The sequence below is a fragment of the Cupressus sempervirens genome, chromosome 11, assembly GCF_028749045.1.
Source record: "Cupressus sempervirens isolate cs-2001-9-10 chromosome 11, ASM2874904v1, whole genome shotgun sequence".
Taxonomy (NCBI): Eukaryota; Viridiplantae; Streptophyta; class Pinopsida; order Cupressales; family Cupressaceae; genus Cupressus; species Cupressus sempervirens.
The window spans coordinates 325951250-325966339 of NC_143128.1; the positions used below are offsets into that span (position 1 = coordinate 325951250).

Sequence of the window (15090 nt, forward strand, 5' to 3'; positions counted from 1 at the left end):
ATTTATTCCCTACTGTTGACACAGTTACATGGGATAGGAGTAGATCATATACTAAACATATTAATGATCTTATTGAGTAATTAGGAGAAAATTTTGAGGATATTAATAAATAACTATTTTAATGAATTTAAGAACAAAATAAAGAATAGGATGAGGATTAGACATATGCATAGGCAATATTACCAAGGTTCGCATGGTTGAGGCCAATGCAATATGAAGTCACTGCAATAGTCAATACATTGTTATCTAAGGAGATAGACAAAAATGTCAAGCCCTTCATCAATTATGAGTCTGACAAGACTAAAATGATCGTGCAAAAAAAGGTGCCCGAGATGGATAGAAAATGAAAGAAAATGATAGAAGATCTTGAGGAAATCTTGGCACAGGGAAACTTCAGATAATTGAGGGAAAAGGTGAAGGTGAAGAATCTGATGAAGAAAAAGAAGACAAAGAATCAAAAGGAAAAGAGCTAGTTGCTACTGAGCCCAAGGCAACTAAAAAAAAGAAAGTTGTAATTTTTGATCCCAAGGTGAAGGAGGATCTAAAGAAAAATGTGAAGAAAGAAGTCACACCTCTTGAACCTAAGCCAAAGAGGAGTATAATTACTAGATCCAAGGCAGCTCATTCCCCAATTGCAAGGACAAAAGAAAGCCCAAAAAAAAGGAAAAAGACTAAAGGAACCAAGTAGAGCCTACCAAGAAGCCAAGAAGAAAATTGGTTGTGACACATAATGAGGAAGAGGAAGATGAAGAAGAAATTGGGTCAAATGATCTGGAAAAACTTTAAATTGTACACATACTGATGCAGGAGCATCCAGAGGTATAAGGGCAATCCTGTGTCACCCAAAAAATGTAGTTAGACTTAGTTTTTGTTTCATGTGTTTTCATTTTTGGACACCCATTTGGGTCAAATAAAAGTTCCAACTCTCACAGTTCCACTATCAGTGTGCTAGTAAATCTTGAAAAAAATAGGAGTATGTAATTGGGCCATCATTTTGGTAAACTAGAAGGTGTGAATTGGCCATATGAATGTAATTGTGATTTAGAGCATTCCAAAAAAAGAATCAAGTCAAAAGGCCCAACGGTTTGAAAGTTATTACAATTTTTCAGGTTTTGGAGACCTCCTAAGAATGCTTCAAAGTCATGTTAGGGGCATTAAATGACCTCAAAAAAGGCCAAAAAATGGGGGGAAAGAAAAGCTGGTCCATAGGGCTATAGAGCACTTCGAGAGCTTTCCAAAAATGTAAACAATTCGTTAATCAAAGCTACGGTTCAAAAGTTATGCCTCCCAGGAGTTCGATTACCGTTTCTAGATTCTTCTAGATTTGCGTTGACCTCTAATGCAGCTTTTGGAGCCTTCTATTTGGTCGGTGGATGCCTACTAGAACTTTCTAGAATGTATTCCTATTCCTTAACCCTTTGGGGTCTATTTAAGGAGATTCCTAGCATTGGAGAAGGCAGTTCGGAGTGGAGTTTGAGAGGAGGTACTGAAAAGAGAAATTATCTCCACATTTATGCTATTGTAACCCTTTAGGGCACGTTTTGAAGTTTATTTTCTTTGTACTAAATGTACTAGCTTATTTCTTAGTTAATATAATTTTTCCTTTTCTGTTGTGTCCATTCTGTGCTTGGGTTGTGTCTCCATCAAGTGGTATCAGAGCTGGTTTTCCTCAGTGTGTAGACAGAGTGCCGACTGTGAGGCAGTTTGCACCAGGACTGTGTGGTTGTGGGTTTGAGTTAGAAGATGCCTCCATGAAGAGAGTGTGGTAGAAGGGTCAGAGCTATTAATCCTGAGGAGGTTAGAGCCCTCCAAAGGTAGGTACAGGCATTGCAAGAGGAGCTTCGTAGAGGAGCCAATGTTGCCGCAGGTGACGACAGTGAGGATGACAATGAAGAAGAAGAAATGGGACCAGAAGGGGAATTTGACGGGGAAGTTCTGAATCATGCAGAGGAAAGGATTTTTAGGGCCATTACTAAGTTTGGGAAAACACCCACAATTGAAGTGGGTGTATTTTTAGGAAATTTGAAACTAGATGAGTTGATCGATTGGATCAATGAATTGGAAGAATACTTTGAGTATGAGGATATCAGGGACCCAGATAGGGTTAAGTTTGGAAATCCCAAACTAAAAGGCCATGCCAAAATATGGTGGCAAGAGGTTCAATTGGAAAGAAATAGAAGAGGAAAGGTGAAGATCACAAGATGGGATCGCATGGTGGACAAATTGAAGAAGCAGTTCATTCCTGTGGACTACGAGCTTGATTTGTTTAAGAAGATGCATGGGTTAAAGCAAGCAGGAAGATCAATCCAAGAATATACAGAGGAATTTTACCGACTCTTGATTAGAGCGAGGAATGCAGAAGAAAATAAGGAGAAGGTTGCTCATTATATCAGTGGGTTGCGACCTAGCATCTAGGAGGAATTAAGTTTGGTAAGGATGACCAGTGTTGAAGAGGCATACCAATTTGCCCTATGAGTTGAAGAGAAGCTGAATAAAAGGTTTGAAGGAAGAAAAAGAGGGTGTGGTCAAGGAGGAAGGGGAAGCGGTAGATCATCTGGAGGCCGCAATGAAATCCAAAAGAAAAATGAAGATGTGGGTACTAGCAGGAACCAAAGGAATGAGGGTTTCAACCGCTCCCGTGATCAAGACTTTGGAAATCAGAGAGGAAGAGGTAGAGGACGTGGACAAGGAAGAGGAGGCTTTCGTGGTACCTATTTCCATTGCAATGAAGAAGGTCATCATGCCTTTGAATGCCCTCAACAACAAGGAAGGATAGATAGGAGAGCTGAGGGCCAAGCTAGGGTTGCTCATGTGGATGAAGATGCACAATCATCACATTCAGAAGATGTAGAAAGAGGAGAGACCTTGGTAAATGAAAGAGTCCTACTAAGTGCTAAGATTGAACCAAGACAACGGAGGAGTTTGTTCCGTACTAGATGTAAGTGTAAGGATAAATGTTGTGACGTGATCATTGATGGTGGTAGCACTGATAACTTGGTATCAGAAGAGATAGTCTCTAAGATGAAGCTCAAGAGGGATAAAAATCCCCAGCCCTATCGGATTGCTTGGGTAAAAGATGATCATAAGGTCCTGGTAAGTGAATAATGTTTAGTAAAATTCAAAATTGGGAGTTACCATGATGAAGTTCTCTATGATGTTATTCCAATGGATGTTTTCCATCTATTGTTGGGTAGACCATGGCAGTTTGATAGACATGCAGTACATGATGGACATGCAAACACATACTCTCTGACAAAGGATGGAGTTCGCCACAAATTGAAGCCCATGAAAAAGGAATGTGAAAAGGTATGTAGCAGTGCTAGGATTTGTCTTGTTGATGAAAGGAAGTTTTTAGATGGCATGAAACATCAGCATATGTGCTATGCTTTCATTCTTAGGAAAGATAAAGAAGGTAGTAGTGAAATGCCACTTGAAGTTTCAAATTTACTAGGGTAGTTTGGAGATATTATCTCTAATAATGTTCCAGATGGATTGCCACCAGTAAGGCAAATCAGTCATCAGATAGATCTGATTCTAGGAGCTAGTTTGCCTGACAAGGCTTCTCATAGGATGACTCCTACTAAAACAGAAGAGCTAAATAGACAGGTTCAGGAGCTGTTGAGGAAGGGCTTGATTCAAGAGAGCCTGAGTCCATGTGCAGTACTTGCAGTACTCACACCAAAGAAGGATGGAGAGTGGAGGATGTGTACAGATTCTCAAGCTATAAATAGGATAACCATCAAGTACTGGTTTCCTTTTCCAAGGATGGATGATCTTATGGACTGCTTGAGTGGAGCTCAGTACTTCACAAAGATAGATCTCAGGAGTGGCTATCATCAAATACAGATTCAAGAAGGAGATGAGTGGAAAATAGCCTTGAAGACCAAGGAGGGTCTTTATGAGTGGTTAGTCATGCCCTTTGGATTGACGAACGCCCCAAGCACCTTCATGTGGCTCATGAATGAGGTACTTAAGAAGTTCTTGAGAAAATTTGTTATTGTCTATTTGGATGATATTTTAATTTTCAACAAGACTTTGGAAGAACATTTACTGCATATCCGTAGTGTCCTTGAAAGGCTAAGGGAAGAGAAACTGTTAATTAATCTGAAGAAGTGTATCTTTGCAAAAAGGGAGTTAGTCTATTTGGGGTTTGTTAGATCACCCGAAGGTCTCAAAATGGAACCGGAGAAGGTAAAATCCATCTTGGAATGGCCTACTCCAAGGACTACTACTGAGGTAAGATCATTTCATGGTTTGGTTAGTTTTTACAGGAACTTTATTAAGAATTTCAATGGCATATGTGTACCCCTAACTGATACAATAAGAGGGGATAGAAAAGAGTTCAAATGGACTACAACCATTGTGAGAAGTTTTGAATTGCTTACGAAGAAGGTAACAAAACAACCTGTGTTGGCACTTCCAAATTTTAGAAAGGTTTTCCAGGTGGATTTTGATGCCAGTGGCAGTGCTATTGAAGCTATATTAAGCTAAGAAGCTAAGCCTATTGCATATTTTAGTGAAAAATTGAATGATGCAAAGAAGAAGTATTCTATTTATGATCAAGAGTTCTATGCAATAGTTCAAGCCTTAAAGAAATGGAGGCATTATTTATTGCCAAAGGAATTTGTTTTGTATACTAATCATTAGGCATTACAGTACCTAAATAGCCAAGATAAATTGAATCAGAGGCATATGAAGTGAGTAGATTTCTTGCAGAGTTATACATTTGTGTTGAAGCATAGAAGTGGAAAATCTAACAGGGTTGCAGATGCACTAAGTAGGAGACGGTTGTTGCTTACTGTTGGGTTTGATGAACTCAAGAATTTGTACCCCGAGCATCTTGATTTTTCTGAAGCATGAAAAGCTTGTAAAGAACCTGTTGCTGTAGATAGAACCAAGTGGTTAGACTATTTGATTCAGGATGGCATGTTGTTCAAAGGTAGTCAATTGTGCATTCCAAGGAGTTCCATGAGGGAAAATCTAATTAAGGAGAAACACAGTGGAGGGATGGTAGGACATTTTGGTCGAGATAAGACCATTTCCATTCTTAGAGAACATTATTTTTGGCCTCAAATTTCACAGGATGTGAAGAAGTTTGTACAGAGTTGCCAGGTTTGTCAAGTTGCCAAGGGGTTTAGTCACAATACTGGCCTATATCAGCCATTTCCTATTCCATCAAGGCCATGGGAGGACATAAGTATGGATTTTGTTCTAGGATTGCCAAGGACACAAAGGGGTAATGACTCAGTATTCGTGGTGGTTGATAGGTTCTCCAAAATGGCACATTTCATTCCATGCCACAAAACTCATGATGTTGTCCATATTGCAGACTTGTTTTTCAAAGAGGTGGTAAGACTACATGGTCTTCCAAGGAGCATAGTTTCTGACAGAGATACTAAATTTTTGGGGTATTTCTAGAGGACATTGTGGAAAAATTTAAGAACCGACTTGAAATTCAGTTCCACGCATCACCCACAAACTGATGCCTAAACAGAAGTGGTAAACAGAAGTCTGGGCAATTTGGTGAGATGTTTAGTTGGGGATAAACCCAAGGGATGGGATTTGATTCGACCACAAGCAGAGTTTGCTAACAATAACTCTATAAATAGGAGTACTAGAAAATCACCATTCCAAATTGTATATGGGAATAGCCCAAGGACTGCACCAGAATTGAGGAAGATAGAGCAAGGGGAGAGGACAAGTGCTGAAGTGAAAGAATTTGCTGAACATATCAAGCGTCTGCATGAGGAGGTTTAGGCACACATTACCAAGATGAATCAAGAGTATAAGCTAGGGCTGATCAAAGGAGAAGACATAAAGAATTCCAAGTAGGGGATCTAGTCATGGTGCACTTACAAAAAGAAAGATTTCCAGCCGGTACTTACAACAAGTTGAAAATGAAAAAATTTGGCCCCTGCAAAGTTTTGAAGAAACATGACTTGAGAAATGCATATGAGGTGGAGCTGCTAGATGGTATTCACATTTCTCCCATTTTCAGCATTGCAGATTTAACAGAGTATCATGATGATGGTGCAGATGAGGAGCTTGTGTTAGAGCCATGTTTGATTCCTGCTTCTAAGAAGGAGGAGATAGAAGACATTCTAGATCATCGTGTGGGTAGGAGTACCAGAAACAGGCAGTATGAAAAGTATTTGGTCAAATGGAAAGGATGACCGATCGAGGACTCAACTTGGATTTCAGCAGCTGAGGTTTCTCATTTGGGATTTCCTCTACCATTCATAAAGTGACAGGGTCACTTTTCAATCTACCCTGGATGTCTGATGCAAGAGCATCCAGAGGTATAAGGGCAATCCTGTGTCACCCAAAAAATGTACTTAGACTTAGTTTTTGTTTCATTTTTTTTCATTTTTGGACACCCATTTGGGTCAAATAAAGGTTCCAACTCTCACAATTTCAGTATCAGTGTGCTAGTAAATCTCGAAAAAAATAGGAGTATGTAATTGGGCCATCATTTTGGTAAACTAGAAGTTGTGAATTGGCCATATGAATGTAATTATGATTTAGAGCATTCTAGAAAAAGAATAAGGTCAAAAGGCCCCACGGTTTGAAAGTTATTGCAATTTTTCAAGTTTTGGAGACCTCCTAAGAATGCTTCAAAGTCAGGTTAGGGGCATTAAATGACCTCGAAAAGGGCCAAAAAATGGGGGACGAGTGAAGCTGGTCCATAGGGCTATAGAGCGCTTTGAGAGCTTTCCAAAAATGTAAATGGTTCGTTAATCGGAGCTACGGTTCAAAAGTTATGCCTCCTAAAAGTTCGGTTACCATTTCTGGATTCTTCTAGATTTGTGTCGACCTCTAACACAGCTTCTAGAGCCTTCTATTTGGTCGGTGGATGCCTACTAGCACTTTCTAGAATGTATTCCTAGTCCTTAACCCTTCAGGATCTATTTAAGGAGATTCCTGGCATTGTAGAAGGCAGTTCGGAGTAGAGTTTGAGACGAGGTACTGAAAAGAGAAATTATCTCCACATTTATGCTATTGTAAGCGCTTAGGGCATGTTTTGAAGTTTATTTTCTCTATACTGAATGTACTAGCTTATTTATCAGTTAATATAATTTCTCCTTTTCTGTTGTGTCCATTCTGTGCTTGGGTTGTGTCCCCATCACATACTACCTCCCATGACCATTGACCAGGAATGTGGGAAAATTAGAGATTGAAAACCATAGAAGGCTTTAAGATGATTAATTATGATTTTTTAAATAAAGATGATCAAGAAAAGATTGGGAAGACAATGTAGGATATGATGAAAATTTTAGGTATACACCTTTAGAATTAGTTGAAGGCATTCCTGAAGATTTGTATAACAAATTAGATACTAAAAGGAAGTGGGCATTATCCACTAAGAGACAGATAAGAGAGGAAACTTTAGCACAAACAATACCTAATTTAGGGAAGATACGTATGTCTATAGCCCTAAAATATATTTTACATAAGCTTGTACCAAAAGAGAGGGCGTACAAAATTTTTAAAAATAAAGCTAATGAAGTTGAAAAAGAGAGCATAATCATGTGGAAGAAAGCATTTGGATTGCTAGTTCCATCGGAAGAAGAAGAGGAGAAAGAGGGAAAAGATGTTGTATAAATAGAAGGTCAATATGACAATGAAGAACTTGCAAAATTATAAGAATTGAGGCAATTAGTAGATGGGAGTGAACAATAGGATATTATCACTATAGAGGATATTCTTGATTCATCACCATAGAATCAGAATATATTAACTAAGGAAGACTTGAAGAATGCCAAATCAAATACCTCAGACACCTCTCTTCCATGCACCAATCTATATTTGTCAAAAATACAATATGATCCATAGATTAACAATGCACCTACTAATGGTTTCCAAGTTACATCATTTACAGTTATTCCTAGCATGAGTGTCAAGAAGCAAGTCAAGGCAATCATTGTGCTTCCATAGTTAACTCATGTCACTGATGGACAAACATATGAGAAAGGTGATGCAAATAACACCAAAGAGGGAGAAAATAAGACAAATTTAGAAGAGCCTAAGAAACCTAAGGAGTGAGAGGTTATTCAAGCTCTTATTTAGCTGCTAAGTGCCATTACTACTGATACACTAACTGTTACATCTTTTCAATAGGTGACATCAACTACACTTGGATTGAGTATAGAGGGGAAACAATTATAGATATCACTACCTAGTGAAAGAACCCATTGGTCATAGTTATTGGAATAGAAGAGTGATACACCAAAACTATCAGTTAGTTTAGATGAGGTCATTGCACTGCCTAAATATAACCTAGACAATATGACCCTCGAGCAAATCCAAAATTTATAGTCTTTGCTAAGTTGCAAGAAAAAGAAAGAGCAACTAAGGAGGGAATTCAAGAAAAAGAAGGTATTGCATGACATTAAGTACATTTTTTTTGATGTTTTTGATATTCATGATATAAATGAGAAACATCTAATTTTGGATCAATTAGTGTATATAGTTGATAAAGTACATAATGAATATATAGAGACCAATGATAAAATGATGAGATGGTCTAAGAAGAGATTTGAGTAATAAGTTTTGGAGAAGGTTTCAACTAAACTTGCACTAAGGCAGGTTGAGCTTTCTAACCTTACCACTAGTTTCGAAGGAATTTTAAAAGTCATTCATTCTTTGTATATGAAACTTTATGATGTCGATTTCTTCACTATGGAGATTCAACACTCTATTGATCAAATCTAAGTAGATTTGAATGCTCGTACTACTTCTTTGAGAAAGAACAGAAGTTCAAGCTCACATTCATACAATAAAATGATATTTGATCAGGGAAGATTAGCCAAGTTGATGGCTAGAGACAAAAGCATTCAAAATACATTGATTTCTATTCAATTCATGTTGCTACCCAATTTAGAAATAATTCAAAGAGAGTTATCTGTAGCACATAATATAATAACAAGATATGCATCTCTCAATAGCAAAAAGCTTAATTGATCTAGGTGCTCAACTAGAAATTCAAATTCAGGTCCTAGAATCAATGAAATCAAGATGGAATCAAGGACTAGAGGTGATTTTGGCTAATCAAAAAACATTTTTGGACAAGAACAAGTTGACCCCTGTCAACCTCAAGCCATAACGTGACAAAAATAAGGGGGAAATTATCATGAAAAAAAAGAGAAGATCATTTAGAAAGGGGGGGAATCATTTATGCATAAGAGAAGTTAGAAGATTGGATTAGAAGTAGATTTATCAAATGAGTCAACATCCAACTTCATAGACATGTATATATTAAATAGAAGAGTTAATTTTTTTTGAAGACCAAATCACAATCTCAGGGGAGTGCAATTTTTTGTAATTATGAACGAATTGCTAAGTTATGACAAAGTGTTTTTGCCACTAATGTCAAAAGGGGAGATTATTAATATCTAGGCCTTGTTTCCTATTACTGTCGAACACTTAGTCATTTTATAGGTAGTGTCGATCAATCATCACTACAACCAAGTCATCTAAAGAAGGATGAGCTAGATGGACTTGTTTATATTTCACTACATAATCGAGCAAGTCAAAGGTTGTCAAGCACCCCAATAGAGATTGAGCTACAATACATGTGGAGTAAAACTTATGAAGATTGGGTGATGTAAAGTGAAATTATACTAAGTGAGTCAATATATTCCTAGTCTATAGAAGCTAAGAAACAACATGAGTGTTAGTTATGACTAAGTGTCAGAACATTCAATTGTCAAGTATACCAGTTTTAGCATATGTGTTTATAACAGCACAAACACTTTTGTAAATCATTTTGGCTGACTTCTATACGACATCTATGGATTGTAGAGATAGAGAAGGAGCTAATTATGTTTTTTCCAAAAGGAATTAATCCCAAGAAAGGAAGATTAACCAATCAAAAAATCATAAGGGTAAAATGGAAAAAGAACAAATTGTGGATCGTTGATTATGATCTAGAACTTTCTACTATTATATATTTAATAAGGGATATAAACCTAAACCATTATGGGGTTGAGATGAAATCATGAAGGAGAGAACAAGATAAGGACAGAGGAGGGAAGGTTAAGTTTGATAAAGAGATCAAACAGAGAAACCTAGCAGTGAAGGGAAGAATAGAGAAAATCAAATTAGGAGATCAAATTTAGACATTGAAGAGAGAAGATTTGTAATCAACTTTGTGAGAGAAAACCAAGGCATCAAGTATTAAGACATTGTAACTAGTGAATTAGGGAAAATCTCTTTAAAAGGTTGTTTTAACGAACCTTGTTAAATCTCATAATAGAGTGCTAACTTCATTGTAAGTTTAAATCCTTTAATCAAGGTAGACCTAATAGTCTTGTAATATTGTTAACCAAGCAGACCCCTCATAGGGTACATCATCAAAAGTGATCAAATTATCGCCTTAACAAGCAAACTTTTCTATTGTACTAGTAAATATTTGTGGGTGTCATCCCCACCCTAGGTTTACCTTCACCTTGGAGGTTTTCTAGGTTACCAAAGCCTTTGTGTTATGAGTTTACATTTTCATGTTGAAGGATGTTAAGCTTAGAAAGATTAATTTCAATTTTATAGTTTAGGAGTATAGATATCTAATATAAGATATGAGATGGATTAGGAGTGAATGCAGTCAATCTATTATTTTGCTCAAGTAGTGAAATGTTTTATAGATCTTGATTCACTCCCCTCTTAGTAGCTTCCTTCCCAATAAGACTTCCAACAATAACACTCAATAATTTTCTTTAACATTCATTAACATTAGTACATAAAATATTCGTTAACACTCATTAGCATATAACATTCATTAACATTAGCACAAAAAAGATTTGATCATTCTCAAATAAAGCACATTAAAATTATTATTATTTTTCTTTCTTCCATCTATTCTAAGTGAAATCAATAAGTGGACCGTCCCTTTCTTCATCATTTTACTCTTCTACTTTCCTCACTATATGCCTAGTCCAAGCAAGAGCCTGCTCTTGCTAAGGGGTGTTTTTTGCAATTAAAAAAATAGTTTAAATTCATAAGAAATTTTACTATTGTTACAAGTGTTTGATTAATTTAAGTAACATAACTTTTTGTCTCTTTACCTAAGGGAGCAACATCATCTTCCACATTATTTTGTTTTCCCTTGACCTCATCTTGTTGAACACCCCTTGGAGTTGAAATACAAAAGGTTACGTTAATAAAAAAAATAATTGCAATTAAATTTGTTTAAAGGAATAAAAGTGGTCCCTTTTACTTGACAGAGGAACTTCACTTGTAGGCAGGTCATAGTCCATTTGTTTAGCATTGGCAACATGCTCTAAAGTATTAACAAAAAAGGTTACATTAATTAATATACCAATTTCAATTAAAGATGCTTAAATTGTATTAATAATTACATTAAAAAATCAATAGAAAATTATTACTTTCACTCCAAGAATCCAGATCGAGATCTTCACCATGTACCTATTATGCTCTAGAAGAGGCAATCTTCATTCCAATGGTGTGTGCATTATTATCATTTATTTCTTATTTAAAAAATATATATAGTCACTTTATGTTGGAACATATAATCAAATGGACTATTGATAAAGTATTTAATTCAAAATAACTTTCATTTAGCTTTTTTACCTCTATGACAGATCCAATAGAACCTTAATTGTAATATCCTTGATTAATTTTGTAATCATGTAGACCAAGTTAGTGAATTCTATGATAATGGCATCCTAATCCTTCTCATCAGAGCTCTCCTCACTGACTGGTGCAAGTTCCTTTCCTTTTCCTTAAGCAATTGTCTGTCACAACAATATTATTTACACTATCAAACTTACTCTCATACACTCAAGAAAAGAATGTAATAAAATAACATTTTTTTCTATCTAACTTGAATAATTACAATGAAGTTTAATTTATGGGAAGAGTGAAGAGTAATAATATTCCTATCTGTGCCATGTGGTTGTTGATCCATGTGGACCTGAGAAAAAGATCTGATATTAAAATGTTACCAAAAAAAATTAATAATAAAATGTTGTAGAAAAAAATCTTACTATTGATAATTGTATTAAATATACCATCTCTAGATGATGTAATGACTTATACCTATCAATCCATGAGCCATGAGGGATGCTCAAGAAATGGGATCATGTTCCTGCATATGTTAGCTAAAAATTAAAAGCATTCAAAAATGGAATTTATTTACAACTTACAAAGAAGAAGAATTAAGATTTACATTGTAAATGTTTTGAAACACCTATACATAAAGATATAGAATTTAGCTTCTATAAGTTTTTCATGGAACATGTCAACTAGGAATTCAACCTAGGTCAAAGCATCTCATCATTGAAAGGGTAGACTTTTCCTTCTAGAAATGACTAAATGATTTTAGACATTGTAAGAGTCAAACTTGGCACCTTCTGTAAAACTTGTTTTCATTTGATTATTCAATTTTACATATCATTGACCTTTTATCTAGTCATTGTAAATTTGTAAGACAGCATAATACAAATTTAATTTGATTTGTGTGCTTTAATGTATTTAAATATGTTAATTAAAATTCATCTTAGTATACCAGATTAACCTACAAATCATTGAAGACCATTTAAACAATATTTTTTGTACAACATTATAAGATCATTACATCATCCTCAATCATATTTGATCCATTGCACTCTTCCTTGTTTTCCTTAATCCATTTTCCAAACCCATCATATTAATCCAACTTGGAGTCTTTCTTTATACATTCATTCATTTAAAATCATACTAGGAGATGGGATTAACCTAGGAATCATTAAAGAGAATTTGAAGAATATTTATTATAGAGCATTAATAGATCATGACATCAACCTACATCATCAACTATGTGCTTGTTTATTGTCCTCAATCATTGTTCCAAATCCATTGAAGCAATCTAACTAGGGGGCTAAGTCAAGAGAGCATGACCTTCATGATTTATTAGATGCTCCAAATGTGATTGTAAACACTCAAGTTCCTTACCAAACTAAAACATAAAAAGATCAAAGTGATCAAATTCTAGTAGTCGATTTTATGCCAAATCATTCGTGTGACTTGCAATTCATATCAATGCATCAAATTCAAATTCACATTTATGAAGATCAATTATGAGCTCATGTAGGTGCATGAGAGAAAAGTTTGATCAATTTAATGGATCTCAAAAATTATCTAAACAAACCATATTATAGCTTAAAGTTCAACTTAAAAGGTTTTGAGAAATTCTAAACAAGAAATAAAAATATTGTATTATGAACAATATATTCCTTGCTCATTTATCTAAGGGGATTTATTTAATAAATAATATATTTAATTTATTATCATAGATACATGCACACACACACATTAAAGTGAGCTAGAGATTAAATGTTCATATACATTCTACAATTAATATAGTATCTAATTCACAATTTATATATCAACTTTAGTTTTTTATTAAATACTTTATTATTTATTTACCCCATAAATAATTTTATTTATGTTTCATTTATTTCATTATACTAGATATTTTTATTTTATGCAAGTCATTTATTTTCCCTTACAAATACATGCATATATATATATACACACACAAAAGAATGTGAATATGTAAAAATTAAATACTTTTTCATCTTTGTTTTGGACTTAGTTTAATATGTATGTTTTTGTGCATGTGAGTGTGTGCCTCAAGTTATCCATATGTCTTGTCTATGCTTACATAGTTTGCATCATTGTTAACTCAAGCATTTGCAACTACAAGATCTCACAAAATTATGCTATCCTTTATACTTTGATGGATATATGTAACTTGTTCCAAAGTTCCCATTTTAACATAGGAAGGCTAGATGCTTGTAAAGTTTTCATACCTAAATACATCCAAGGCCATAAACCTATTGGCATCCTTACTCCCTTCCATTTATTCACGTGTAAACATCTACACTTTAGGATTGTTCAGGGATTAAACAAATATCAACACAAGGATTTTGATTGGTATTTAATAATAATTTACTATCCGTTCAAAATACTTGTGAGTAGAGTTTGATATATCTATGAAATTGCTTATTAGACAATCTAGAAGGATTAAATGACTTGCCTTCTTTACAAACCATTGGGAACCTTTCCAAACATCAAATCAATCAATCCATACCCCTCAACCCTATTCACCACATTTCCTCTCAACCCTCACTAAGTGCTAGTTTATGTAGAAAATAATCTATTATACAAGATGAAGATGATATTTTCAATGTTCAAACTAATCAAGCCCCTTAAACTAGAAGTTGGCTTATACTATAACACATTGAAAATAATGATAATAATAGGTCAATCATTAGATGACATAAGTGATGATGCAAGGCAAGTTGCTTGCAAAGATTTTAAATCAAATTATATTTTTTTGAAAACATTAGAATTTAAGGTCTTTTGTGTAAAAATAGATGAAAACAACTTATAAGTGCACTTAGAGAGGTCACATTAGCCAATGAACTGCAATTTATACAAGAACTTAAAAGGGATATTGATATGGGTATAAGCACAATGATTTCAAAAAGAGGAAGACAATTGATGCAAGAGGAAAAAATAATAATATTCATTGGATGTACTATTAGTTCAACCTTAGTTTTTGATAGTTTTATCAATAATAAAGATACTAAACCCGTTAGTTGTTGATAAGATATACAAAGGGTCACAATTTAACCCCAATAATAAGAGTTTTGTCACATGGGCATAACATCTTCTCAGTAAAAGGCCAAAATTTATTGATACTATAAATATTTTCATACACCCTATGATGCAATAAGTATGGCACTTTAGTAATGACCCTTCCTATGAAATTGTTGTCTAAAACCTTTCTCATGAGATAATGTGCTATAAGATCTTCATCAGTGGGATGGAACTAAATCCAAGAGGCAATTGTGTGTCACCCTTATCATGATTGTAATCAAAGTTAAGAGCTTCCATTGTTGAATTCTCTTCCCAATATGCTCACAAAAACATAAGAAAACAAATTAATTGTTTCAACAGTCCTACACTATATAGGATAAGGAAAACTTGCCCAATTTTCCAAATGTCCACTTAGCCTTTTGCAAAATTTGATACGTGGGTTGTGAGGAGATTTTGTGTTGACTTCTTATATGGGTGTTAGGAGAGGTG

General features: G+C 34.9%; 1 long non-coding RNA gene across 1 annotated transcript; it reads right to left on the minus strand.

Moving 5' to 3' along the window:
• Positions 1–11551: 11551 nt before the first annotated feature.
• LOC149529422 (uncharacterized) lies at positions 11552–12235 on the minus strand. Its single transcript, XR_016359104.1, has 2 exons — positions 12055–12235; positions 11552–11929 (listed from the first exon to the last, which is right to left on the minus strand). It is a non-coding gene; the product is annotated as an uncharacterized LOC149529422 (long non-coding RNA).
• Positions 12236–15090: the final 2855 nt, after the last annotated feature.